Below are 6,000 nucleotides of genomic sequence, written 5' to 3' on the forward strand. Positions count from 1 at the left end.
TTCGATCACATACAAAAATTCTACTCCTCCTTTTAGATCTCTACTGGCCACATTTTATTTTATTAATGTTACAAGGTACATCCTTATATATTGTGTACCCATTAACTTAGACTTATAATTATGTTTGTGCCTTTGGCTTTTATATCTTGTAAAAGAATAAAAGTGGAGTTTTGAACTAAAATTGTGATATATATATATATATTTTAGATTTTGTATATTCATTTATTCATGAGAGACACATAGAGAGAGGCAGAGACATAGGTAGAGGGAGAAACAGGCTCCCTGTGGGGAATCCGATATAGAACTCTATCCCAGGACCCAGGGATCATGCCCTGAGCAGAAGAAAGATGCTCAACCAATGAGCTACCCAGGCAACCTGATACTGGTTTTTATATCTCTATCTGTTTTATCTTTACTGAAGAACTTTCTATTTTTTGTTTGGTTTGAGTAATTCTCTAGCTTTCTTGAATTTCAACATAAAGGACTCCCTTTAGCACTCCTTGTAGGGTAAGGAATAATGAACTCTCTCAGCTTTTGTGTATCTGGGAATGTCCTAATTTTCTCCTCATTTTTAAGGGCAGTTTTGCTAGGTAAGGAATTCTTGATTATTTTTTCTAATAATTTAAATATACCATCTCCCTCTCTTTTGAACTGCAAAGTATATGTTCCAAGTTGACATTGGAATGAAGATGATGTATGAAAGGAATAAAGGATGTGTTCTGTATCTTTTCAGTTGCCTTCAGGTCCTATTAAGTAGTTGATAAGTTATATCAAAATACTAAAAGATGGCTACATCTGCAACTATAAACCTAAGACAGGGATACTACTATCCCTAAAATTAGGAAGATTACCAGAAATTTTACGAACAGTAAAAATACTCCACCTCTCCCAACGATTCCATGAAGACATGTTTGTGTCAGATGTAATTTCTGCTTATCCTATGAGATTAATGTGTTAAAACTGCTAAGTATAGAAACTAGATGTTTAGGTTCCTTTTTGGTTCTGAATCAGTTTCTTTATGAGCTAATTAAGCTTGTGAAACAAGAGAAGGATGGAAAAAAAGAGATAGTCTGGGTGATCTAAGGAAAACTCTAAAGGATATGGGATTTTCTTTACATCTTTTTACTTTCCAAATGTCTTAGATTCAAGAAAGAAAATATAATTCTTTGAAGTAGAGGGAATACATATTTTTCACTCTCTTAAGATGAAAGAAAGAAAAAGATAGATTCCAGGAAAGAAAGATTTTTTAAGGATATCATAGACCATATTTCATATTGTATGAACCTATTGAAGGAACAAAAATAAGGATACCTTATGCTCTCCATATTAAACAACAGGTTTAAAAAAAAATAAAATAAACAACAGGTTTCATTTCCAGGGACATGATATCACAAAGATTATACCATGTATTTGTTAAAAAAAAATTTTTAGAAACCAGTGTGCATATTTTGAGTGTGTACACTTTCTATTTCTGCTCTTGCAGTGCTCTGTATTGTACCTGTAACTCCAATATGTACTTAGCACCTAAATGAGTGACAGCCCCTGCATTGGTCTAGATTGTAACATTTCCTGTTATGTGCTTACCCATGAATGTCTGGGGATACTTGTTTACCCATAGAATTTTATTTCACTTTTAATCTCTTGATAACCTTTGAGTCCCAACTACACTAGATTTAATTCATTATATCATAATTCTACTCCTTTAAAAGAAAGATTTTATTTATTTTTTCATTAGAAACAGAGAGAGAGACAGAGACATAAGCAGAGGGAGAAGCAGGCTCCATGCAGGGAGCCCGATGTGAGACTCGATCCCAGGACTCCAGGATCAGCCCTGAGCTGAAGGCAGGCGCTCATAAGTGTACTTCTAATGAAAACTTGTTTATGCTTCTTTCCTTTTCCTTTGCTTATATGTGTGTGCATGTGAGTGTACATAGGTAGATATTCCATTATCTATTCCTATATCGAAATATCTATATTCAGATCCTATGGAACAAAGTCATATAATCATCACATTCCAGCATAAGTAGAAGGCTTTTCTTGGATCCCTGGGTGGCGCAGCGGTTTGGCGCCTGCCTTTGGCCCAGGGCGCGATCCTGGAGACCCGGGATCGAATCCCACATCGGGCTCCCTGCATGGAGCCTGCTTCTTCCTCTGCCTGTGTCTCTGCCTCTCTCTCTCTCTCTCTGTGTGACTATCATAAATAAATAAATAAATAAAATTTAAAAAAAAAAAAAAAAAAAAAAAAAAAAAAAAAGAAGGCTTTTCTTGACTCACTAAACTTAATTGGTTTCATATCTGTATAACTCATCCTTATTTTTCCTTTGGGATAATTTTTTTGCCTTATAAATTACCTATTTAAAATTAGAATACAATTACTTGTTTAAAGCTAAATCATGAAAAAAGCCATATTTGTGTTCTTCAACTGTTTTTAACAATAATAAACCCAGATTCTAGTAAATGTAAAAGTCCAGAAAAAAAGTGTTTTGGGGGATCCCTGGGTGGCGCAGCGGTTTGGCACCTGCCTTTGGCCCAGGGCGGGATCCTGGAGAGCCGGGATCGAATCCCGCGTCGGGCTCCGGGTGCATGGAGCCTGCTTCTCCCTCTGCCTATGTCTCTGCGTCTCTCTCTCTGTGTGACTATCATAAATAAATAAAAATTTAAAAAAAAAGTGTTTTGGCATGATTTAGGAAAGCATATATAGAGGTAACAGTTTAAGGTCTTATTAGAAAATATGATATTTATAAGGATTTTTTTAATTTTTTTAATGTTTTATTTATTTATGATAGTCACACACACACAGAGAGAGAAAGAGAGAGAGAGACAGGCAGAGGGAGAAGTAGGCTCCATGCACCAGGAGCCTGACATGGGACTCCATCCCGGGTCTCCAGGATCGTGCCCTGGGCCACAGGCAGGCGCAAAACCGCTGCGCGACCCAGGGATCCCCCATATTTATAAGGATTTGTTTGAGACATAAGGAAGGCAGATTCTCCTTCAAAACTGATGGCAGTACTATATACGTACTAAGTACTATCTTAATAGGAGATAGGAAAAGCAGAAAACTATTAACCAAGGGTTGCTCTACAGCTGAAGAATTTGTCTTGACTTAAAAAAGTAGTTCTTAGAGAGGCGGGGCAAGATGGCAGAGGAGTAGGGTCCCCAAGTTACCTGTCCCACCAACTTACCTAGATAACTTTCAAATCATCCTGAAAGCCTATGAATTTGGTCTGAGATTTAAAGAGAGAACAGCTGGAATGCTACAGTGAGAAGAGTTCGGCTTCTATCAAGGTTGGAAGATGGAAAAAAGAAAGAAATAGCCACAGGGCGAGTGTCCCCAGGACAGGAGAGCCCATCCCAGAGAAACAGGAGCTTCACCAATCTTCCCAGACAGAGAGGTGCTGGCAGAGAGATGCGGCAGGATCCCAGGAGGCGGGGTGATACCCTCAGGCTCCCAGGGACACTAAGAGAGGAGGTGCGCCCCAGGAAGAGCACGCCACACCCCTCAGCAGAGCTCCCTAAAGGGCTACAGCAGGCACAGGGCTGGACCGGGAGCAGCTCAGAGGCAGCTCCATGGAGGTGGCTCTGTGGATGAGGCTGCAGCTGGGGAGCGCGATATAGCGGTGCAGGCCCCAGAGCCCAGGGTGCAGGCCCCAGAGCCCAGGGCACTGGGGGACACAGCCCAGGATCCAGCACTCCCCCCGGGACAGGCAGGGGCTGGGAGGGCACAGGACAGCGAGGACGCTCCTGCCCCCGCAGGGCCCTGAGCTGTGCAGATCGGTGCACCCCATCCCGGGAGCACCAGGCCTCTGCGGACTGAGAGCTGCGGTAGTTACTGCGAGAGCTGACTCCAGGGCTGAAGAGCTGGATACCGCCACTGTTATTCCTCCTCCTGGTTTCACTTTGTACCTGGGACTGAGCAAGGGCCTCACAGGATAAACAGCTCCCACTGAGCCCTGCACCAGGCAGGGGGATGGGCAGCTCCCCCAGGTGCACACACCTGAGAATCAGCACAGCAGGCCCCTCCCACAGAAGACCAGCTAGAAGGACAGAGGAAAAGCAAGTTCTTGACCAAGCAGCACTGGAAAGTTCCAGGGGAAATCGAGGAATTTACAGTATATAGAATCAGAAGATACTCCCCCTTGATTTTTGTTTTGTTTGTTCCTGTTCCCCACCCCCTTTTTTCTTTTCTTTTTCTTTTTTTTTCTTTTTTCCATTTTTTCTCTCATTTTCCCCTTTTTACAGTACAACGTGTTTTTGGCCACTCTGCGCTGAGCAAAATGAATAGAAGGAAAAACTCACCACAAAAGAAAGAATCAGAAACAGTCTTCTCTCCCACAGAGTTACAAAATTTGGATTACAATTCAGTGTCAGAAAGCCAATTCAGAAGCACAATTATAAAGCTGCTGGTGGCTCTAGAAAAAAGCATAAAGGATTCAAGAGACTTCATGACTGCAGAATTTAGATATAATCAGGCCGAAATTAAAAATGTGATGCAATCCAAACTGGAGGTCCTAATGACAAGGGGTAACGAGGTAGAAGAATGAGTAAATGACATAGAAGACAAGTTGATGGCAAGGAAGGAAACTGAGGAAAAAAGAGAAAAACAATTAAAAGATCATGAGGATTGGTTAAGGGAAATAAATGACAGCCTCAGAGGAAAAATCTGTGTTTAATTGGGGTTCCCCAGGGCGCCCAATGGGACAGAGGTCCAAAAAGTGTATTTGAACCAATCATAGCTGAGAACTTCCCTAACTTGGGAAGGAAACAGGCATTCAGATCCAGGAGATAGAGAGATCCCCCTCTAAAATCAAGAAAAACTGCTCGACACCTCGAAATTTAATAGAGAAACTTGCAAATTCCAAAGATAAAGAGAAGATCCTTAAAGCATCAAGAGACAAGAAATCTATAACCTTTATGAGAAGAAGTATCAGAATAACAGCAGACCTCTCCACAGACCTGGCAGCCCAGAACGGTGGGCAAGATATATTCAGGGTCATAAATGAGAAGAACCTGCAGCCAAGAATACTTTATCCAGCAAGGCTCTCATTCAGAATAGAAGGAGAGATAAAGACCTTCCAAGATAGGCAGAAACTGAAAGAATATGTGACCACCAAGCCGGATCTGCAAGAAATATTAAGGGCGACCCTGTAAAAGACAGAGGAAGTCCAAGGGAACAACCCACAAAAACAGGGACTGAATATGTATCATGATGACACTAAATTCATATCTTTCAGTAGTAACTCTGAATGTGAATGGGCTTAATGATCCCATCAAAAGGCACAGGGTTTCAGACTGCATAAAAAAGCAAGACCCATCTATTTGCAGTTCACAAGAGACTCATTTTAGACATAAGGACACCTACAGCCTGAAAATAAAAGGTTGGAGAACCATGTACCATCCAAATAGCCCTCAAAAGAAAGCAGGGGTAGCCATTCTTATATCAGATAAATTAAAGTTTGTCCCAAAGACTGTAGTAAGAGATGAAGAGGGACACTATATCATACTTAAAGGACCTATCCAACAAGAGGACCTAACAATCATGAATATTTATGCCCCGAATGTGGGAGCTGCCAAGCATATCAATCAATTAAGAACCAAAATTGAGACATACTTAGTTAATGATAAACTTATACTTGGTGACTTGAATGTAATGCTTTCTACAATTGACAGGTTTTCTAAGCACAAGATCTCCAAAGAAACAAAAGCTTTAAATGATACACTGGACAAGATGGATTTCACAGATATTCACAGAACTTTACATCCAAAGCAACTGAATACACATTCTTCTCAAGTGCGCATGGAACTTTCTCCAGAATAGACCACATACTGGGTCACAAATCAGGTCTTAACCCATACCAAAAGATTGGGATCATCCCCTGCATATTTTCAGACCATAATACTTTGAAACTAGAACTAAATCACAAGAAGTTCAGAAGGATTTCAAACACACGGAGGTTAAGGACCATCCTGCCAAAAGATGAAAGGGTCAACCAGGAAATTAGA

The sequence above is a fragment of the Vulpes lagopus genome, chromosome 15 (genome assembly GCF_018345385.1).
Source record: "Vulpes lagopus strain Blue_001 chromosome 15, ASM1834538v1, whole genome shotgun sequence".
Classification (NCBI taxonomy): domain Eukaryota; kingdom Metazoa; phylum Chordata; class Mammalia; order Carnivora; family Canidae; genus Vulpes; species Vulpes lagopus.